Below are 24,830 nucleotides of genomic sequence, written 5' to 3' on the forward strand. Positions count from 1 at the left end.
TTATTCATGCAATATATTTGAGTTATGACTTGCCTTCCCTCTATTCCCTCCTTCTTCTATTCCTCTCCTGTCATCTGTATCTACATTCTTCCGACTCTCACTAGAAAACAAACAGTCATTTCAGCGATAAAAATAAAATGCAAGTTAATGAACTGGAGTAGAACAAAACAAGCAGATAGAAAAGAACCAGTACAAGGTACAAGAATCAGGTACAGACACAGGGACCCAGACTTCCAATCACACACTCAGGAATTCTATGGAAACATAAAACCAGGAAAATATATACACAAAACATACAGAGTAACAATTAATAGATACATAAACAAATAACATAAGGAAGAAGAAATCATGAAGAAAAAGTCCTGACCCATTATGAGACAAGGAACCTCCAAAGATAAGGGTGAGTTCCCTTAGTGCTTTATACACAGTCTAAACTTAAATTTAATTTTTGTATCCAGTGAGATTCCCTTGGAGAAAATTAAGTTTTCATTTTCAAATGATTACCCATTGGAGATAACTGCTGGTTTAGAGATAATGTGAAGTGCAGGGCTTGGATTCTTTCAAGGGCTAATTAAGAGATAAGGAGATCTGTGAGTTGCTGTCTTCTGAACATCATGCAGTTGTGACACTCAAGAAGTCACAATCTATCTGAACAGACCCTAAATAATATTGACCCTGCCTATTCAAAGTAACTAAGGACAGTGCTGGAGAAAAAAAATGATGTAGCCACTGGTGTCTTATTAGTGGTTAAATGTATAGCTTCACACCCATGTTCACCGAAATGGCTCAGGTTAAATCCAGGGTTTTATGAAACAAATAATAAAGATATGCAAGTGCTATCAGGGTTTAGTCCAAAGAGGGTATGTTGCTTGGGGAGGATGAGGTTGAGAATGTAGAGGGCTTCCATACATGTGTTGTGCATCTACGGAATTGTCAAAGAATAACTTGCTTTCTTAAAACTTCTAATGTAACCACCAAGAAAGTTTGGGAGATATTCTCTCAAGTCTGCTCTATTTGTTTTAAAAATTGGGTCTCATTGCATAGCTCAAATTGACCTAAAACGCCCAGTGTTCTGTCACATGCCTCCCCTGCCCTTATTGGAGGTTTACTATACATGGACAAAATTAAAGGATATATGTAAATCTTCTGTTTATGAAATTTGACAACATAATGCAATATTCTGTTATTTGTTTTTCATTTAACAATATATCTTGAATACATGTACATGGGGAAATTCTTCATGTAACATCAGGCAATTAAGAAATGGTAGTATATTCTTTTGTTTAAATAATAGCCTACCTATGTAATTCAGATTATTTTCATTTTCATTAACTAAAGTTCGTTACTGTAAATCAGCATGAACACTGACTCAGTCACTGTACTCAATGTTGATTATTTACATTGTATTTTGTATAAATTACAAAACACGTTGTTGGAATGATGTCAAGGCTGTTAAGTAATGTAATACTTGTATAAATACTGCCGAATTGCCATCTCAGAAGACTATAATAAATACATTTTGTAATCAATTTTATATGATAGAACCCATAGTATACCATTCAAAATTAATCATGCACATATTTTAAAAACGGTATCAGTCTCTGATTTCTGTCACTTGTTGAATTAGGGTATGGACTGAAGAAACTGAAGGGGAGGGCAGCCTCTATGGGAAGACCAACAGTCTCGAATCATCCCCACCCCTGAGATCTCCCAGACACTTAGCCACCAACCAGGTATCATACACGAGCTGGTTCAAGACCCTGACACATGTATAGCATAGGACTGCCTGGTCTGGCCTAATCCTGGAGCGACGTGAGCCCCCAGGGACCAGGGATGACTGGCAGGATATGGGGAGCATCCTCTTGGAGTAGGGGAGGAGGAAGTGGAATGGGATTAGGAACTGTGGAAGAGGACCTGGAGAGGGAGCAATGGCAGGAATGTAAATAAATAAAATAATTTTTATAATAATTTTAGTCATAAATTCAAATGCTCGTTTCTTTTTAGCATCTACATTGCAATACAATCGTGAAGTTTAGCGTTTTATGCTTACTGAACTGTGTAAGAATTAATCCTTAATTTTCTCTATTCTTATTACTTTGCATCAATTGTGTTTGCATATGTAGGATGCTTACTATTCATAATTTGCGCAGAAAATACATTCATGAATTTTTTTTATTTTAATGATCTGTTATGTGTGAATGTCTGTGTATAAACTTGTGCACATGAACACAGGCACCTGGGGAGACCAGAAGATGTCAGATACCCTGCAGCAGCTTTTACAGCTGGTTGCAAGTGGCTTCATGTGTGTTGGAAACTGAACATGTTTGCTCTAGAGAGTAGTAAGTGCTCTTAACCTGTAAGCTAATACTACAACACTTATTACATAATAAAAACAAACCTATTTATAATTTTCTCATGTATTTCAGGGTATCTTTGAACTTGGGACATCTTGCCACATTCTAGGTGCTGAGACTACATTCAGGCAATTTCCAGCTTTCTTTCCTTTATCTTAGTAAGATGTGTTAGATTAAATATGTTAATATTATGCAGTAAATCCTCCATATGTTTACTTATAGAACCTTGGCTCAGTGTCTGTTTCATTCCTCTGCAATGACTATATTAATTTTAGAGTTCACAGTTCTCTCTTTCTTTACACAATTGATCAGATGTGTTTTTCTTTCATATAGAATGAATAAGAGCCTTTTAGTTTTTCTTTGAATAGTTAATGTACTAAGAAAATGTGTTGAAATTCCCATTTTAAGGCAAAGCCAAAACATTATTTCTTTAAAATGTTCCTAGAGTTATGTTTTTCTTTTTCTTATTATTATTATTGTTCTCATTAGTCTCATTACTAATATTCTGTGTAAGCTTTTATGTGTTCAAGTCATGTAGTGAATATGGAAATCTTCCAAATATATATGTGTAGGTATCAAATTTAGGTTCTTGGTTTTTCATGGCATAAAATTTTATCTGCTCAGGGACCTCACTAGAACACACTGTAAAACATTAAAGTGACATATAGCTCCAGGCTGCTTTTATATATACAATGTTTCCATCATTTTGTTTTAAAAAATATTTTTGATTATTCTAATATATTTTGTTTTCAATGTCCAGTTGGTAAGTCTAGTATGCTTATTTTATTATTTAAGTAATAATTTAATCATAATTATTATGCACTTGATACCTAGCTAATATGAAATTATCTTATAAAATTGAATAAATGTAATTAGTTCCCTTCAGCATGAACCTTGGTACATAATTTTGTTCATTATTACTATGTATTTGCATAAAACAGAGAATATTTCATTGTCCCAATACTGATGCCAATTTTATACAGTATGACAGCTACCAACTACATGTGACTTTTAATCATTTAAAAGGAGTTAAGATTATATTGTTAAATGATATTTCCATAACATCAAGTAAATAGATTTTTTGCTTCAATTAATTAAACGTGCTACAGCAGGAAAAAATTCAATTTCCTTTTATATGTTAAAATGAAATTTATCTTTACCATTCTCCTGCCTATCAGAAAGCCAATATTCTTATACAGGAAGATTTGCCAAGCACATGGCAGGATAGCCACAAAGGCAGTGCAGTGGCATGAATAGCTTGGTGATAGCCAACAGCTCTCTAATTTTGCTTAAGTCCTGTTCAGTGAACATAGATGGTACTGGTAGTTTATCCACATATATAAGGTTATTGAAGCTGTGGTTATGGGGGAGAATGTACAGCCCCTTACATACTAAAGCCAGTATCATACCTAACAACAATCATAGCCATGTGTCCTTATATACAGAACTAATTACAGTCTCTGCAGCAAAGATCACAGTAAAAATCCCAGCCAATCATATACCCAAAAGATGCCTCAACATATAAAAGAGACACGTGCTCCACTATGTTCATCGCAGCCTTATTTATAATAGCCAGAAAATGGAAAGAACCCAGATGCCCTTCAACAGAGGAATGGATACAGAAAATGTGGTACATCTACACAATGGAATATTACTCAGCTATCAAAAACAACGAGTTTATGAAATTCGTAGGCAAATGGTTAGAACTGAAAAATATCATCCTGAGTGAGCTAACCCAATCACAGAAAGACATACATGGTATGCACTCATTGATAAGTGGCTATTAGCCCAAATGCTTGAATTACCCTTGATCCCTAGAACAAACGAAACTCAAGATGAAAATATGAATGCTTCACTCCTTCTTTAAATGAGGAAAAAGAATACCCTTGGCTGGGAAGGGAGAGGCAAAGATTAAAACAGAGACTGAAGGAACACCCCTTCAGAGCCTGCCCAACATGTGGCCCATACATATACAGCCACCCAATTGGACAAGATGGATGAAGCAAAGAAGTGCAGACCGACAGGAGCCGGATGTAGATCGCTCCTGAGAGACACAGCCAGAATACAGCAAATACAGAGGCGAATGCCATCAGCAAACCACTGAACTGAGAATAGGTCCCCCGTTGAAGGAATCAGAGAATGAACTGGAAGAGCTTGAAGGGGCTCAAGACCCCAAAAGTACAACAATGTCAAGCAACCAGAGCTTCCAGGGACTAAGCCACTACCTAAAGACTATACATGGACTGACCCTGGACTCTGACCCCATAGGTAGCAATTAATAACCTAGTAAGAGCACCAGTGGAAGGGGAAGCCCTGGGTCCTGCTAAGACTGAACCCCCAGTGAACTAGACTATGGGGGGAGGGAGGCAATGGGGGGAGGGTTGGGAGGGGGACACTCATAAGGAAGGGGAGGGGGGAGGGGGATGTTTGCCCGGAAACCGGGAAAGGGAAAAACACTTGAAATATATATAAGAAATACTCAAGTTAATAAAAAATAAAAATAAAAAAATAAAAAAAACAAAAAAAAAATAAAATAAAATGGGGGTAAAGGGGGTAAGAAAAAAAATCCCAGCCAATCAAAAAGCAGGAGAGAAACTTCAAATCCAGTCTCAAGGCTCTATTAACAAAATGTCACTTGATTCAAGGCTGAGGAACATTGCAGAAGAGGGGGCGAGAAGATTGTAAGAGACTAATTTTACTATGAGATGGTGTCTCAAAGTAACACGAGAAATTACACTCATAACCTCTCACTAACATGATCGACTAAACAACACCTGAGGAAGAGAGGGGATGGGGAAGAATGAAAGTTTAGTTTTCTTTCTTTTTCAACTCCTCCTCCTCCCCTCCTCCTCCTCCTCCTCCTCCTCCTCCTCCTCCTCCTCCTCCTCCTCCTTCTCCTCTCCCTTTCCCCGTACCCCTCTCCCTCACCCACCTCCTCTTTCCCCTCCCTGATCTCCCTCCCTCCCTCCCTCCCTCCCTCTCTCTTTCTCTCTCTCTCTCTCTCTCTCTCTCTCTCTCTCTCTCTCTCTCTCTCTCTCTCCTTGTTGGCTATTTCCTATTTACATTTTGAATGTTATTCCCTTCCCTGTTTTTCAGTCCATAAGCCCCTTAACCTTTCCCCCTACCCTTCTATAAGGGGTTCACATTCCCACCCATGACCTCCCATGCCTCCCCACATTCCCCTACAGTGGGGCTCCAACTTTGGCAGAAACAAGACTTTCTCATTCCATTGTATCCATCAAGGCCTTCCTTTTCTACATCCATTTGGAACCATGGATCAGTCCATGTATAGTGGTTTGGTACCAGGAAGATGTGGTTGGTTAGCATGGTAATTATAATGGGGTTGCAAATCCCTTCAGATCTTTCAATCCTTTCTTTAATTCCTACAACACAGGTCTGGTACTTGATTCACTAGTTTGCAGATGGCATTTGCCTCTGTATTTGACATATACTGTCTATGTCTCTCAGGTGGTATCAATATCCAGTTATTGTCAGCCTGCACTTCTTAGCTTCATCCATCTTATCTAGTTTTTGTGTCTGAATATGCATGGGCTACATGTGGGACAGGCTCTGAAAAGCAGGTCCTTCAATCTCTGTAATAAACTTTGCCTCCTTATCCGCTCCCATGGGTATTTTGGTTCCCCTTTTAAAGAAGGAGTGAAGCATCTGCATTTGGTCATCCTTCTTGAGTTTCATGTGGTCTGTGTATTGCATGATGGGTAATTCAAGCTTTTTGGATAATATCTACTTATCAATGAATGCATACCAAGTGTGTTTTTCTGTGATTGAGTAACCTCACTCAAGATGATATTTTCTAGTTTATAACATTTGCCTATGAATTTCATGAAGTCATTGTTTTGATAGCTGAGTAATATTCTGTACTGCAGATGTACCAATTTTTGTATCCATTCCTCTGTTGAAGTGCATCTGGGTTCTTTCCAGCTTCTGGCTCTTTTAAATAAGTCTGCTATGACCATAGTCGAATATATTTCTCTGTTGTATGTTGGACCAACTTTTGGGTATATGCCCAAGAGAGGTATAGCTGGGTCCTCAGGTCATGGAATGTCCAATTTTCTGTGGAACCTCAAAAGAGTTGTACCAGTCTTCAATCCCACCAACAAAGTGGAGTCTTCCTCTTTATCCACATCCTCACCAGCATCTCCTGTCACATGAGATTTATATCTTAGCCATTCTGACTGATATGAGGTGGAATCTCAGATTTGTTTTGATTTTAATTTCCCTGATGACTAAGGATGTTGAACATTTATTTAGTTGTTTTTTGGCCATTTGATAACCTTCAGCTGAGAATGTTTTGTAATTCACTGTACCCCATTTTCTATAGGGAATTTTTGCTTTCTAGTGCCTTACTTCTTAAGTTCTTTGTATATTTCGGATATTACCAGCTACCAGATATAGGATTGGTAAAAATCTTATCCCAATCTGTTGATTATAGATTTGTCCTAATGACAGTATCTTTTGCTGTACAGAAACTTTGCTGTTTTATGAGGTCCTATTTGTCAATTCTTGATCTTAAATCATAAGTCACTGGTGTTTTGTCCAGGAAATGTTCTCCAGTGCTCATGATTTCAAGACTCTTTGGGACCTTTTCTTCTATTAGTTTGAGTGTATTTGGTTTGATGTGGAGGTCCTTGATTCACTTGAACTTTAGCTTAGTACATGGTCATAAAAATGGGATAATTTCCATTCTTCTACATGCTGACTTCCAGTTGAACCACCACTCTTTTTGGAAAATGCTATGTTACTTCTTTGGATGGTTTTATCTACTTTGCCAAATATCAAATGATAGGTGTGTGGGTTTATTTCTGGGTCTTCAATTCTATTCCACTGGTCTATCCATCTGTCTCTTTACCAATACCGTGCAGTAATTATCACTATTGCTCTGTTATACTGCTTGAGTTCAAGGGTGATGATTACGCCAGTTCTTTTATTGTGAAGTTCTTTTATTGTTGAGGATAGTTTTAAATATCCTGGCTTTTTCTTATTCCACATGAATTTGCAAATGCTGTTTCTATCTCTATTAAAGAAGTACGTAGGAATTTTGATGGATATTGCATTGAATGTGTACATTGCTTTTGGTAAAATTGTCATCTTTACTATATTAATCCTGTCAATCCATGAGCATGGAAGCTCTTTCTGTCTTCTGAGATTGTCCTCAATTTCCTTCTTCAGATACTTGAACTTCTTATCATACAGATCATTCACTTTCTTGCTTAAATTTACACCAAGATATTTTATATTATTTGGGACTATTGTGAAGTGTGTGATTTCATTTTTTCCTTTCTAAGCCTGTTTATTCATTGAGGAGAGGAAAGCTACTGTTATGTGTGAGTTAATTTTATACCCTGTCAATTTGCTGAAGTTATTTATCAGGTTAAGAAGTTCTCTGGTGGAACTTTTGGGGTCATTTAAGTGTATACTATCATATCATCTGCCAATAGTGATATTTTGATATGTTCCCTTCCAATTTGAATCCCTTTGTCCCCCTTTTGCTGTCTGAATTCTCTGGCTCTGACATGGAGTCCTGTTTTGAATAAGTAGGGAGAGAGTTGGGCAGCCTTGTCTAGTCCCTGATTTAGTGGGATTGCTTCAAGTTTCTTTCCATTTAGTTTGTTGTTAGCTACAGGTTTGCTGTATATTTCTTACACTATGTTTTTATATGAGCCTTCAATTCGTGATTTTTCCAGGACTTTTATCCACAAGGGTAGTTGAATTTTGTCAAATGCTTTCTCACTATCTAATGAAATTACCATGTTCTCCTTATCTTTGAGTTTGTTTACATGTTGGATTACATTTATGAATTATCCTATATTAAACCATCCTTCCATCCCTGGTTTCAAGTCTACTTGATCATGATGGATGATTTTTTTTTGATGTGTTGTAAATTCAGATTGCAAGAATTTTCTTGAGTATTTTATCATCAATATCCATAAGGGAAATTGGTCTGAAGTCCTCTTTCTGTGCTGAGTCTTTTTGTGGGTTAGGTATAAGAGTAATTCTGGATTCATATAAGGAATGTGGTAGTGCGCTGTCTGTTTCAATTTTGTGGAAGAGTTTGGACAGTTTTAGTATGATGTCTTCTAAGAAGGTCTGATAGAATTCTACACTGAACCCATCTCGACCTGGGCTCTGTTTGGTTGGGAGACTTTTAATAACTGCTTCTATTTCTTTAGGAGTTATGGGGTTGTTTAGATAGTTTATTTATTCCGGATTTTCTTTGCTACCTGTTATCTGTCTACTAAATTGTCCATTTCCTCCAGATTTTGCAGTTTTGTTGAATATAGGCTTTTATAGTAGAATCTGATGATTTTTTTAATTACTTCAGATTCTGTTCTTGTGTCTCCGTTTTCCTTTCTGATTTTGTTAATTTGGGTACAATCACTTTGAACTCTGATTAGTTTGGCTAAGGGTTTATCTATCTTATTGCTTTTCTCAAAGAAAAAGTTCCTGCTTTTGTATCGTCCTTTTCATTTCTACTTTGTTGATTTCAGCTCTGAGTTTGATAATTTCCTGCTTTCTACCCCCCTTGGCTTTACTTAGTTCTTTTTGTTCTAGAGCTTTTACATGTGCTATCAAGCTCCTGACATATTCTCTCTCTTGTTTCTTTTCACAAGCACTCAGAGCTATAAGTTTCCCTCTTAGCTCTTCTTTCAATCTATCACATATGATTGGGAATGTTGTATCTTCATTATTCATTAATTTCTAAGAAGTCTTTAATTTCTTTCTTTATTTCTTCCTTGATCATGTTGTCATGGAGTAAAGCATTTTTAAATTTCAGTGTATATGTGGGCTTTCTGTCAATATTGTTATTGTTGAAGACCAGTCTTAGTGTGTGGTGATCTGATAGAATGCCTGGGAGTATTTCTATTTCCCTGTATCTGTTAAGGTCTGTTGAGGGACCAATTATGTGGTCAATTTTGAAGAAAGTTCCCTGAGGTTATGAGAAGAATGTATATTCTTATTTTTTAGGATGGAATGTTCTATAAATATCTGTTAAATCCATATGTTTTATAACTTCTATTACTTTCTCCACATCTCTGTTTAATTTCTGTTTCTAGGATCTCTCCAGTGATGAGGGTGGGGTGTTGCAATCTCCTACTATTATCATGTCAGGTGCAATGTGTGCTTTTAGCTTTAGTAAAATTTCTTTTATGAATCCTCAGGATCTCTCATAAATCATTTTTATCGAACAAATCCAAATGTAAATATAACATTCTGGTTCTTGAGTTGATATTCTGGAAATTTAACTGGAAGAGGCAAGGACTCACTCTCTAACTAGAGAGCTACCTATACAAATAAAGAAACTACTAATGAAAAGGAAGATGCTTTAAAATATTTCAAATTAAAAAATGTAGTCATTTTCTGTGTTGGCTGTGGGAAGGTTGTTTATTTGTTTTTGTTTGTTTGTTTTAATTTAATGTGGAGAAATATTTAAAGTACATCAAAATAAGTGTGAAATGCATCACAATAGAATCCTATGCATTCCAGCATTTTTTTTACAAGAGCAGAGTCCACTGAGAGGTCAAGTATGTACAACACCATTCCTGCTTCATAATTGTCAGAGCTTTAAGTCTAACCCTATCTTCTCTACATTTAGATTTTTATAAATTTTGCTTGATTGGGTCAGATCTAATCTAATAGATCTAATAAGCTCTTATAACTGACTATGTCCCCTGCACTCCTGAGAAAACCATTTATTGTTTTAATTTTTTTTTTTGTTCTTGTTTTGGGGAGCTGTGTTTTTCATTAAGATCAATAGAAAATTAATCTACTGATCAATTAGTGAATAGAAAGGAAAATTATGTATTATGGAGAAAAATTTCCCAAAATGCAGTGTACACAAGTGTAAAACTAAATGTTTGTGTGTAGACATGCATACATGCTCATGAACCATGTAGCTTACAAGCATTCCACACCCGATCAACTTAAGTGATTTGGGAAATTAACTTATTCACACAGAAGAAAACTCATGGGGAATACATTTTTTTCTTAGCCATGTTTATAAGTGACCAAATGGTGAAGCAGGATGTAAACAAATACTATTATCCTTCATTGTTTTAATTCATGTACAATCTCTACATGCTCTTATTCTATTGTGTTTCTCTGTGTCTCAGTCTCTGCATGAATATATAGGAACACTTGTGTATGTGGCATAAGAGTGTGTGTGTGTGTGTTGTGTGTGTGTGTGAGTGTGTGTGTCTTATATTGTATTTATGTTCATAGGTGTAATGTTTATTTATTTATAATTTGGAAATACTGAAACCCACATTTGATTTGTGGATCAACTATGTGCAGATCTACTCACATAGCTCAGACATTTCATTATACAGGTGAATAGAGAGAGAGCCTAAGAGGATGGAGATATCTCCTAAACTACTCTTGTCAGAAAAAAAGTGGTTTATCTTTTGGCAAGAAAACCCAAACTTCCACAAAGACATATACACTCCATATAACAGAAAAGGACATCTCATGTGAAAGGAAAAGTTATCAGACTGGGAGAAAAATGAGTTTGCCACATTCCAATATTTGAGGGACATGAGACTGATCTTCAGAAGATATAATGGGAAGGGACAGGCAGAATCCCCAAGGAACCAAACTATGCTAAACACTGGAGCTTCTCATTACATGAGAGGTCAGAGATTAATAAGGATGGTAAACATAATGATAAGAACTTTGCAGTCCATATTCAGTCTCCGTATAAGGCTACAATGTGAAAAAGATGAAAAGTAGTCACCACCAAAGTGCTAACAGAGCTACTTTAGCAGTTACATTGTGAATAACAAAGTGTAACTATACAAGTGTGTGTGTGTGTGTGTGTGTGTGTGTGTGTCTTATATGGTATTTATGTCCATAGGTAACATGTTTATTTATTAATAATTTGGAAATACTGAAACCCACATTTGATTTTGGAAGCGAAGAATTATATTTGAAAACAAACAAGGCTGTACTGGAACTGAACAATTTTCCATGTAAGTAAGCACACAGCAGGTGCCATATGCAAAAGTGAGCAAAGAAGAAGGAACTGTATACATACTATGTGTACAGAAATACAGGTAGTTTGGTGGAATTCTAAGATGTTGAGATGAAAGAATAGGACGGAATTCTTATCAAGCCAGGCATCATGTTTGCTCTTAGAATACTCACATTCAAGAGTCTGAGGGACGAAATTAGGAATTTCAGGTTAGCCTAGACTACATATGAAGACAACACATATTTTATTATTTTTTATTTATTTAAATCAATAGTTTGATTGATAGAATATCATAAACAATATTAAGAAAACAGAAATTTCATGCCTACACAGTGATACTCCTGCTAAGATAACATGTTCAATAAAGAGACAGGAACTATTCAGTTACAAATACCAGCTGTCATATTGAAGGTTGTGACATGAGTGGTATGGTGTTGTTTGCTTGATCCTTCTTCACTTTCAAGGCTCATTTTACACACCTTAAAAAGCTTCTCTGACTACCTCGTTACTGTGCAGACATCGAGATGTGCCTTGCCTTTTCTATGTATTAAAACCAGTAATCATTTATTTATCAAATGATTATTTGATTTTACTTTATCTTCAAAAATAATGAGTCTTGAAGAAATGATACCTTTACTGTGTGAGTTTGAATATTCATCATAGCAATCAGAGAATAATCGGGGCCCAACACACACACAGGGTGGTTGGAGAGACTATAACTGTGGCAACAAGTAAGCATAGTAATGAGTGGGTTGATCTGTTTTTCTGCATAACATTGATAACTAGTTAATGATAAGAATGGGTAAAAAAATGAGATAAAGTAAAGGTTTTCTTTACCTTAATTTGAATGATTGCCTATACAGCATGTGAAACTGAACTCAGACCCATGGTAAAGCTTCTGCCTGAGCTTCATTAGTGCCACAACTACAAGTGTGCACCATCTTTGTAAATATTTGGACACTTGGCTCAATGCTTAGCACACTTTGGAAAATCCCCTGGTGTTAAGAAAGAAAGTATTAGATATGAAAATCTATGATAATAAATCACTTCTAAGCTTTGATTTTTGTGACTACAGAGAAAGACTTTGACTCTGATGTAAGTGAGTGTCTAAAAGTATTAAAAAATTAATATCTTTCATCTGCAAGAATCCTTCTAATGGCTTACTGCTATCTTCCAGGAGATGAGTTTCAATTGTGTCAATTGCTCTTTGTGGCAGGAAAAGGGCTTGTCTGTCAAATACTTTGAGATTCCTGGAGAATGCTTCATCCTGTTCACCCTCATTCTGCTCCCATATCCTTTGCTATCTACATTAGTCCATCTCTACACACTGCCATGTACTTCTTTCTGGCGAACTTATGTATCCTGGAAATTGTTTACACTGTCTCTGTCATACACAATTTATGGAGAGCCTTGTAAGTGAGATCTGAGTAATCTCTCTGGAGGGATGTGTCACACAGATGTTGTTCTTCACAATTTTAGGTATAACAAAGTGCTGCCTATTGGCAGCCATGGCCTTTGGCCACTGTATGGCCCCACTTCACTATTCAACCCAAATGAGTCATGAGGTATGTGTCCATTTGGCATTTTTTTCATGGGGAATAGGTTGCCTTGTAGGGTTGGGACAAAACTACTTGAGACCCAAATCTAACCACCCACAAGGAGTTGATGAATTCTTGCTCATCTTCCATACCACTGTGACATCCATGCTGAACCCCATCACGTATACCTTAATGAACCAAGAAGTCAAGGCAGCACTGAGAAGAACTCTGGGTCTGATGAAAGTTCTCATAATAAGAAGGTAATTAAAGATCCCAAAGTGCTTTTTAAAAAGGTGCAAAGTCTGTGAAAACAAAACAAAACAAAATCCCTTTGGTCTTTCTTTCTGTCTTGAAACAAACTTTTAGAAACATAACTTTGTTTTAGTGTGTTCCCTTTGTTCCCCACCATGCTTAATTGCAAACAATTGTAATATATGTTTGCTACTAAATTACTTTAGTAGATTAGTCCAGTACTTAAATGTTTTCATCCGGGCAGCGTTTAAACCACATGCTAATGTCTCAGGGTCCTTGAAAATTCTCTGTACCCATTCTTAGCTATTTGGAAATCTTCCACAAATTGTTTGTAAATGATCTCAACTCATTGTGCTACAATTCCATATTCCTCAGTACATGTAAATTCATTGCATTGGACTGGAACTGCTAAGTAGTTCTCGGGACAGTGAATTGTTAGGCTCTGCTTTGTGTAACATTTGGTCAGTCCCTACTTCAGTTCTGGGCACCCAGGCCCTATGATCTTAGAACAGGAGTAGTCTTTCCCCCACTTTTTGATCTATAGGGCAGTGGTAAAGAATTTCAGCCAGATGTTTCTCAACATAAATATCATAGTTTCAGATAAACACACACATACACACATGCACAGACTCACACACAAACACACACACACGCACACACACACACACACACAAACAAGCATGCATGAACACATTATACAAGAATTGATGTGGGTTTACAAGTGACAGAATACGAATAGAAAAGCCAGCTAGTGTCAGATAATTTAGATTCAGGTTGCTATTAAACAAGAAAATGAAATAACGTAAAATTAGAATTTGAGTCTTTAGAAATATATTGAAACAAAAATAAAATTCCATTTAAGTGTGCTGAAAATATGGAACACATTAAAAAAATAACCATGACACTAAAACTACAGTATTGTTTTAGGCATGAGTCACCCAACCAGAAAGACAATAATTATATTCTCCTCGGACTCATTGTTCTGAGTGTACTTATAAGCAGTAAGGACCATTCAGGTCAAAATGTTGGTTAAAAAAATGACTGAGATGCTACAAACAAATCCTAAAGTTTTGAAGAGACATACAGTCTTTCCACAGGCATTAAGTAATTCTCCTATTATTTCTATTACTTTAAAAAGAATTACAAAAGAAAATACATTAAAATATTTTAACTATGAAAGTAAAATAATTTAAAATAATTTCATTGCTACATAATTGGGTGTTGTTAAGATGACAGGCATCCTCCTAATGTATAACTGCGATAAGTAAAGCAAAAAACACTTTTTGGTATCTGTGTCAAATACATATAATCTCAACCTATAAGAGAAAAACAACTGGACAAATCCAAATTCAGAGACATTTCAGCAAAGTATTTTTCTCAAAGGTGTAGTCACATAAGATAAAAATAGTAATGAATTATCACAGAATAGAATAACATAAGATATGTAATAACTAAATTTCAACTGGATTTCTGGATTGGATATGGGCATAGATAGTGTACAGTTCTAGAAACATTGTTATTATGATTTGATCAACCTACAAAATTACTTTTAACATTTTTTTCAATTTTCTAATTTTTTGAGAATTAGTCATTAGATTGATTAAAGTATATAAAATTTAGTAATTAGGTTACGATATAAAACCATACTGTTTCCTATAAATTAAATCTCCTTTTCCTGTATTGTTTGAATTCTGCTTTATTTTTTGTATTGATTCATATTATTAATTTATTTATGTCTCAAATGCTGTCATTTTTCCTGTTTTCCCCCACAGATTCCCTTAACCCAATCACCATCCTTTTCTGATTTCTTCTTTCAAAGAGTCAAAACAACAGGAGTTATAAGGCATGTTCAGTCCCTGAATAGCTGTTCATATGGCCATGCATTTGAAAATCTACAACATTGATAATGCAGACATCAGGAAATATCATTCAAAAATGATCTTCAAATATTAAATAATCTCCACTTATCAGCTAACAACTATCAGCTTTACAAAACAGGAAGAATCCAAGAGGAAGATAAAATTGATCAGATAAGAAGGAAATCAGAGAGCAACCTTCCTGGATTCAACACAAGAGAGCCTCAGTTCCTGTAGTGTATTCGGTATGAGTTTATAGAGTTTAGGGGTTAATACCTGGAAATGAACTCCTACAAAAACCAACAACAAACAGACCACAAACTGAAATATTTATAAAAGCCAAACAAATATGTGGAAAGTATTATTTTCAGCTCTATATGAGAATACTAATGTTTAATTGTATATTAATAAAATTTTAATTTAATAACTGCATATTTTATTGCAAATTTTTAAATAAATAGATTTTAAGTGACTCATGTGATCATTAACCTTAGTGGCTTTGATTGCATTATAGATCAATAAAGTGTTTATTTGACTGTGTTTATCACTATGAATATTCACCAAAATCAAATTATGTGAACCAGGAACTGCTCTTCTGTTTTCATAGTTTTTGTTGTACATATGTTAGAGTTTTATCTGCTTATTCGTGTGTGCAATACATCCATGCCTAGTGTCCAGGAGGTTTAAGAGGGTGTGAGATTCCATGATGCTGAAATTACAGCCACTTGTGAACTGTCACTTGGGAGCTAGGGTTCGGTCCTGAATTCTCTTGAAGAACACATAATGTTATTAATCACCAAATCATTTCTTCATCTTAAGCAAATGCCACTTCTTTGTAAATATAGTTCCTAAGCTGTCCTGTCTTCACCATAGACCACTGTTTTCTCAAATGTGATAATTTATTAAACACACACCCACCTGCTTCTTACCTTCATATATATTCACACAAACACACATACAAACAGAAACACACACACTCACACACAGAGACACACGCACAACTGCTCTTACCTTCAAGTTTACTTACATACTTACACACACACACACACACACACACACACACCTGCTTCTTACCTTCAAGTAGACTTAGTTATTTTCACATTAATTTGTTTATTTATTCACTTTACATGCTGCACCCTGCCCCCCTCCAGTTCACCCCTCTCACAATCCTTTGCCCATCCCTTTCTCTTTAGAGCAGGAGGGGAACCCTCGGGTAGCTCCTCCCCTTGCATATCCAGTCTCTATGATCACATCTGCTGATACTGAGGCCAGACACAGCATCCTAGATGGATTGGGGTGGGGAGCTAGAAGTGATTTCCAGAAAGAGGCAGAGAGCTGGGGTAAGAGATGCCCATTAATCAATGGGTGTTTCCTTAGCTGAGAATCACAGTCTCAGTGATATGGACCTAAAGAAACCATCTGCTGTCGCCAGAGAGCAACCCAAATGGAATGATAAAGAGACACCAACTTTAGACACAAAATTCATTCTGACCACAAGAAATGAAAGGGCTGTGCATAGAGAAGATAGTGAAAAATGATCAACCAACGGTTAGTGCAGATTGAGACCCACCCCATGGATGAGCACCGATCCCTTACACTATTAATATGACTCTTTTATGCTTGCAGACAGCAGTCTAGCATGGCTTCCCTCTGTGAGATTCCACTAAGCTGCTGACTCAGACAGAAGCAGGCATCATCTAGTCAAACCACGGTGGAGCTTGGGGACTCTGATGGAAGAAGAGAATGAAAAGGATTATGGCCTCTAAGGATATAGGCACTCCACAGGCTTTGTCTTCATGCAGGTACCGAACAGCTAGTATTGGGCCTTCCCAAAACATGCTGTCTGTAGATGGGATATTTGTTTTTAAAATTCATTTATTTATTTACTCACTTTACATCCCAAAATGGGTGCTCCATCTTCATGGGATGCCAACACTCATTGTCCGGGGCACTTATAAAAAGACAAAGCTACACATTTGCTACCTATGTCCTGGGAGCTCAGGTTCAGTCTATGTTCACTCTCTGGTTGGTGGTTCAGTCTTTGGCAGACCCCAAGTGTCACTGTGAGTTGACTCTACTGGTCTTGCTGTGGAGTCCCACATATCATCTGGGCCTTGATTCTTCACCTTATTTTTTAAAGACTCCCCAACCTCCAGCTCTTGTTTGGTGGTGAATCTTTACACTTATTTCTCTCAGCTGTTGGGGGGTGGAGTCACAGAGAGGTCAGTTATGCTAGGATTGTGTCTGCAAGCACGGTAGAGTATCTTTAATAGTGTCAGGTATCGGTGATTGCCCACGGGTAGGGCTCAATCTGAGCTAAACATTGGTTGGAAGTTCCTTCCATGTCTGCTCTATCTATCTTCGTATCTGAAGATCTTGTAGGCTGTGTTCATTTTGGATTGAAGGTTTTGTGGGTAGGTTTTTGTCCTTGTTATATCACTGGGAGTCATTCCTGGCTACAGAAGTGGCAAATTAAAGATCTGTATCCCCACTGCTACAGTCCCCCCAATAGACACCCTGTAGCCTCGCCTTTCCCAGGTCTCTGGCACCTCCTAGAGATGTGCACCCCACACTTGTGATTTCCATTCTCTTTTCCCTGCTTTCCCTATAACTAATTCCTCCAAAGGCCACTCCATTCCCCATCTCCCCTCCCATTCAGTTTCCTCCCACCCTCCACCCTTCTCAATATCTATTATGCTAAATACATTTTAAAGTCAATATTTAGGAAAAAACACTGAGTAAGTGTAGGAAGTATCCCATAAGTAATTGTTGTGGATGTTTAGGGAAGACATGAACATGTTAATTTTTATAGAGGTCAAAATTACTACATATATTGTTAGAAGAGACACTGTCTTCATTACATTCAACATGAAGGAAACCATTTATATATTCTTTTAAGTTATACAAGGGAATCTGTTAAAAGAGTTACACACATCACACAACTTTATTACCTTAAAGCTCCCTTTATTGCAAATATTTACACAATGTAAAGTACAAAGGCTTACACTCATGTGAGTGTACTTTGTTTCAAAGTTAACGTTTAGAAATACAGGTTGATGAGAACAGTCATCTCAGACTCAGAGGGGATAAATACATCAGGGAGTCATGTATTACCTTACCTGTGTTCTTTCCTTTATTCCTGCTGAAGACAAATCTCATTTGCAGCCCCTACTGTGAGAGATGGATTAGAAAATGCCTGAGAGTCTACAACCCAGAAAGAAAAAGGACAACATCTCCAAATAGTACACACAGTCAAAACTTTCTTGTAGATCTTAACACTTGAAACAAAATGCAAAGAGAAAATCCATTTCCTAGGATATTACAATAAACAGGAAAGGGTACCTGTAGGAAGCATTCTTAGGGGATTTTAAACTTCTGTACCTAAGAACGAAACTGCCTCCATTTAGGTGAAGATTTGTTTCTTTGGCAAGAAAGTCAGATTGTCTCTTGACGGTTGTGCTGTCTGTTCAATACTAAGGCAACGGTGATGCTTTATGAATGTGAACAGATAAACATACCAGTTTTCACTTCTTCAAAGAATTTCAAGAAGAACCAGAAAGAGAATGTATAATGTTTTAGAAATGAAATATGTGAATTTAAATTAGCCAGCAAAAATATGTTGTTAAAAGTTTCTGCCTACTATTAATAATTTTGACTATTCTTGCTATGAATAAAAAGACGGTTATGTAATGTCTACCAATCCCCAAAGCCTGAAACATTGTGGAAAACTGTCTTATTCCTCCCTAACTTGGTATCTCTCTCATGTTGAAGAGCAAGAAACTTTCTGTACTTGCATGTATTTGCTCTTGGGAGCATGCAAATAAATCTTTCAGTTCCAAGAACAAAGACATGGCCGTCCAATGGGACCCATATGAAATAAAATCTTTCTTCCTGACGTCAATGAACTTTAGCACACCAGTAACAATGCAGATAGCAATATAATGGAATAATCCTGTAATTATAATAATAATAATAATAATAATAATAATAATAATAATAATAATAATAAAATAATAATAACAACAACAATAATAATGGACTAAACCCCTCAAGGGATCACGGAGTAAGGATAGTAAAAGTTGAGATGTGTTTTTCAGGTGATATTGTATCCAGGAAAGCAAGTTTCAATAGGACAGACTCGGCACACATGAAAATTACTCAACCTGTCAGGGCCTCACAGAGAGAGTTGAGAACCAGAGTGGTCTTTTAGGACAAGAGAAAGATTCGCCAACCTCCTAAAAAGAAAAGGAATCCAGACAGTCTGTGTGAGGATGGTTAGCTTATGCATGATAAACACACACACACACACACACACACACACACACCCATACACACACACACACATGCTCTCACATACACACAGATTCACAGAGAAACACAGAAAGAGATATAGACAGTTAGACAAACAGACATACACACAGAGAGACACAGACAGACACAGACAAACACCCAGACACAGACACACACACACACACACACACACACACACACACACACACTTCTCTTGTCTCCTTCCTAGAGTGTCCAGGGGCACAACATGTGTGTAAGGATGAAGTGGGACCAGGAAATAGTCAGTCAGCAGAAGATTTGTCTGCCTGCAAGTGAATTTTGGTTTCTTCCAAGGATTTCAGTGTCACAGCTCTGTTAGAAGGTATTCAGGGACATGCTATGTCTGTGTGCATATATTTTACTCAGGATGAACAAGGGCTAAATAAACCTTGGAGAGGAGGAAGGGGTTTTCGTGTGCATTTACATCAGTTGCAGGTTTAAGGTACCAGTAAGTCCTCATTTGCTATATCTTTATAATCTCTGTCCCCGCATCGGTCTCTTGTTCAAGGATCTCCACTTTATCTCCTCAGAAATTGACTCCACTGAATGTGCCCCATCCCCACCCCTGATGTCCTACTTGCTCGATTTCAAAAGATTACAGGTTCGTACTCTGTATCTCTGTCAGATTAAATTCTCAGGAACGTGGCCCTCTAGACACGATGAATTAACCAGTGCTTCCATCGAGTTTTCACATTAAACCGTATCCCCTATTTCTGGCCAGTTCTCTCAGCACCGCGCTATCACTCCATCGTCCCCGCTGACCCTCCACTCCTGTCCTCACTCGCCCTCACTCACTCACAGAACCTGTTCCAGTTTTCCTTTCAGAGAGGTCGATGCTATTCCCCTCACGGGCCTTCTTCTTTCCTGTGTTCTCTCTGCATTTGTAGATTGTAGATAGAATATGATTTATCTCACAGCCGATACAATGCATAGGTAAACGCCTGCCATGTTTGTGTATCTAGATCTCAGTTCCCTCCTGTGCTGACTTTTTTTAGTTTCATCTATTTCCTCTTAAACTTCATGATATCATGCCTTGATCACTATGCTGTCATTCCTCCACCCCAATGATGTCACGCCCAACCACCATGATGTCATGCTCCACACCCATGATGTCATGCCTTTGCCCCTTGCTAGAATGGTTGCATCTATTCACCAGGTAACATTCTGAATGCTGCCCTGTCACCACACTCCTCCAGTCCCCCACCAATTACAGTCCCTCCTTGTACCCTCTCCCCTTCTCCTCTGAGAGAGTGGAGGGAAACCTATGGGTGTAACCTCTCCTCTTGCACATCAAGTCTCTGCAGGCCTAGACTCATCGTCTCCCACCAGGTCCTGAAAACGCAGCCTGGGTAGGAAAACAGAATACACAGACAGGCGATGGGTTTAGTGAACCCACATGAAGACCATTGTGCTCCTCTGCCTCTCTCAGTCCTTCCCTCAGTTCTTCAGTGAGACTCACTGAGCTCCATCCGAACTTTGGCCATGCATCTGTGCACCGGTGTCAGTCGGCTGCTCGGTGGAGCCCTGCAGAGGACAATAACTCTACCCTCCTGTCTGCAAACACAAGAAAGGACCATAAATAATGTAAGTGTTTGCCGTCTGCCCATAGGATAAGTCTCACATCCGGCCACTTATCCTTTTGCCATTCCCTCATTTCCTCTTCCATCTCTGTCCCTGTGTCTTTAATAGAAAGTGCAAATTCTTGGTAAATATTTTGGGGGTGGATTTGTGTCCTTATCCTTCCACCTTAGGTCCTCTGTGGCTACGAAAAGTGACCATTTCAGTCTCTGTATCCCCACTGTTATGAGTCTCAGCTAAAGTCACCCTCCTGGATGCAGGGATAGCCTCACGCATCCCAGACTGCAGAAAAATCATACAGATAGCACCCACCCTGGACAGTCACTGATTTCAGTTTATTTCCTTGGCCCTCTGTCCCTCTTGCCCATCTGTCCCAAGAAATGATTCTCAAACCTCATTTCCCTTCCCATACACTCAGCCACCCAATCCTTTTCTTCCACCTGCCTCCTCTCATTATTTTATTCCTCCTTTTGTGTGAAATTCAAGCATTTTTCTTGGGTCTTTATTCATGTTTACCCTATTTGGTTCCATAGATCATAGTGTGTGAATTCTGTACTTTATGGCTAATACCCTCTTTTACATGAGTATGTACATGCTATTTTGGGTCTCAGTTACCTCATTCAGAACAATAATTTCTCATTCCATCTACTTGACCGAATCTTCACAATGTCCATATTTTTCATTAGCTGTGTAGTATAGCATAGTGTAAATGAACCACATTTTCTGTAGCCAGTATTTGTTTGAGGCGCATCTGGCTTATTTCTCTTTTCTGTTCATTATGAAAAAAGCAGTTAGGAACCTTATGGAGCACATGTCCTTGGGGTATGGCAGAGGTCTTTTCAGATATAAGACCAGGTGTAGTATAGCTGTGTCTTTAGGAAGAATATTCCCCATTTTCTCAGAATCTACTGGATAGATATGCAAAGCATTATACGGATTTGCTCTTCCACCAGCAAAAGCAAGTTGTATCCTGATATTTATCTGCTTCATCAAAGGAGGTTCGCCTCTGACTATCCCCCTATCTTGGACTCAGGTGATCACATATGAACCTTCTTCAAATTTTAACTGGTCAGTAAATACTAGAGCTTATTACTGATAGCCAGAGGGGAAAGTTGGTACTGGAGGTTTGATGGTGGTGTTAGGTAAAGAGGGTAAGAGGGGAAGGGAGAGGGCTGAAGATAAAGAGGAGGAAGTAATGTTGGAAACAATCCATATGGCCTGGAGAATGCACATTTAGCAAGGGGTTTTATGATTGGGGTATAAGTTATGATAATGTTAGATCTACCCAATACACGTTTATAGATTATAATTATAATAAACAGATTGTATGTTTTCTTTATAGGCTCATTGGTTTCTGAAATGCCAACAAGCTTTCCTCTACAGTATTTGTGGATCAAATACTCTGTTAATAGATATCTCCCCTTTTAGGGGCTCTAACCATTGATCCATAGTCCAGTAGACACAGCTGTCTCTTCCTCAGTCATGTCTCTTGTATTTTCTGTGGATATCTGTTTCTTCAGTGATCCATGCCCAGTGTTCCTTTTTCTCAAGGTCTTCAATGATCTCACCCAGAGGAGTTTCAATTTTCTCAACTCGTTCCATCTAGTTGACCACAACTTCACAATGTCCTTATTTTTCATAGCTGTATAGTATTCCACTTCAAATATTTCCTGTTAACAGTGAACCATTGTGAACAGGCTAAAATTTCCCAAGGAAACTTTAAACATTCATTCTCTAAAGCTAGATCTCTTCATCCCATAATGCTTGGGTTGACTGAATGGCATGGCATGAGCAGATTTTTCTAATGGACATCAAAGCCATTTCCTTCTCCAGTAATGGCTGCCATCCCTCTGTAAGAGATTTTTACCCAGGTTATTTTCGGTGACTGATGTGATTTGAAATTGTGACAACATCTGCTTGCTAGAGTGACAGAGATGTTTGAGGTTGACCATGCTTCCACAGCCAGATGCCCTTCACCAGAGGAATGGATACAGAAAATGGCCTATATTTACACAATGGACTACTACTCAGCTATCAAAATCAATGTGTATGAAATTCATAAGCATAATGGATGGACCTAGAAAATATCATCCTGAGTGAGGTTACCTAATAACAGAAAAACACACAAAGTATGCACTCATTGAAAATTGGATATCAGCCCAAATTCTCTAATTACTTATGATACAATGCCCAGACCACATGAAACTCAAGAAGGGAGACCAAAATGCAAATGTTTCAGTCCTTCCTTTAAAGGGTAAATAAAATATCTATATGAGGGGTAGGGAGGCATTGTTTTTAGGAGACTGAAAGAATGGCCATTCAGAGACTGCTGGACATGTGTCACACACACACACACACACACACACACACACACACACACACACACTCACACACACACATATATATGCACCAAAACTATTATGGATAAAATAAGGATTTGAGAGTTTATCATTTGAATTCGCTACAAAATATTTACACTGTTATATTCACTCTATAGCTGGGCCCCCTTTGTTGCCAAATTCATTGCAAAAATGGAATTGTAAAACAGAATTTTTGAGTACACATTAAGGAATATTTATAAAGTCCCCTATCAAGGAATGTACAATAAGAAAGTGAAATACAATATTCATTCAATTAAATATCTGTAGGGAGAATACTGGCCTTTGGGATACAAAGAAAATGTAGAAAATTGAACTATATATCACAGGAATGAACCTGGGAATTAATTATTATCTAGAAGAATTCCTCCACTCCATATTCCTAAATCTTTTCTACCAATGCCAAACCTTGACTACCTTTCTCCATTCATAGCATGTAACCACTAATGAAGCAAAGAGATTTCTCTAGCTTTAGAGAGATGGACTACCTAAAGGTTTCCACTGTGTCACAGGAGACATACCTGGAAAGGGCACTCCAAATCTGGTCAATGTAGGGAAATCTGTTTAGCAGGTGGGACATGGCATGTCTCAGTGACATCATCATTAGGCCCTCCCGTAAGTATCTCTTGTAACCTGGAAGCCTCTAGCTGCTTCTGTGATGTCACAAGTGTTGTCCTGGCTGCAACTGCCTCTCAGATACTCCTGCTGTATCTCTAGGGTTTACTAATTGACCTCTAATTCAGAGTAAATTGCCATAGGGGAGGGAGAAAAAAGAGGATTAAGATATCAGTGATGGGGAAAAGGAAGCTGCCTTTCTGTCTTTGTATAAAAAAAGGAAGAAATATGTGATTCTTGGAATAGCTCAGAGAGTCCTTAGTATTGATTAAGTGGGATATCTGAACAGTTAGCCTTGATGTGAGCCTTCCGCATATGGGAATCAGAAGCTGGGAGCCTCTCATAAGCAACTGGAGTTTCCTGTTCGTATCATTCCTGAAAGTCAGAGATTTTATAACATTATTTTTTTTTTCTATTAAAAAACCAAGTGATGGGCAGGGCACAGTTGTTTTCCTGAGAGCTCATAGCCTTTATTCTTTTTGTCAAGAAGAAAAAGGTCCAAAGGAAGAAGGGAAAGACAAATATTGAGTCCTCAGCTCAGAGTAAACTCCTCCATGCTTTGGATACCTATAGTGCAGTTTTTGTCTGACACTGATATCTGAGAGAGAGAACTGTTTGTAGTTGAGTCTTCATCATCTCAGTCTTTCCACTAGTATTACTCTGACTATCATTCCATTACAATGACGTTTACATTTCTGAGTCAATAGCTGTGAATACTTCACAGTGTTCTTTAATTTCTTTCATTTTTTTTTATTTTTTAGCAAATTGTATTCCTTTTTAAATTTGGTATATCTATATTTACATTTCAAATCTTATGTCCCTTCCCAATTTCCTTCCCATAAGATCTCTGACCGGTCCCCCTCCTCTTTTATAACCCCCATTATTGTCTGCTTTCAGTTCACTGGTTTGCGACTAGAATGCACTTCTGTATTTGATATGCT

General features: G+C 37.6%; 2 long non-coding RNA genes across 2 annotated transcripts in view; both read left to right on the top strand.

Moving 5' to 3' along the window:
• The first annotated feature begins 1,082 nt into the window (after positions 1-1,082).
• On the top strand, positions 1,083-2,575 carry LOC134484408 (uncharacterized). Its single transcript, XR_010061853.1, has 2 exons — positions 1,083-1,733; positions 2,427-2,575. It is a non-coding gene; the product is annotated as an uncharacterized LOC134484408 (long non-coding RNA).
• Positions 2,576-14,828: 12,253 nt separating this feature from the next.
• Positions 14,829-24,830, top strand: part of LOC134484409 (uncharacterized) — a 476,660-nt gene continuing 466,658 nt past the window's right edge. The window contains exons 1-2 of the long non-coding RNA XR_010061854.1: positions 14,829-15,234; positions 16,616-16,791. This is a non-coding gene — a long non-coding RNA (uncharacterized LOC134484409). The remainder of the gene's footprint in view (positions 15,235-16,615; positions 16,792-24,830) is intronic.

Source organism: Rattus norvegicus, chromosome Y, assembly GCF_036323735.1.
Source record: "Rattus norvegicus strain BN/NHsdMcwi chromosome Y, GRCr8, whole genome shotgun sequence".
Taxonomy (NCBI): domain Eukaryota; kingdom Metazoa; phylum Chordata; class Mammalia; order Rodentia; family Muridae; genus Rattus; species Rattus norvegicus.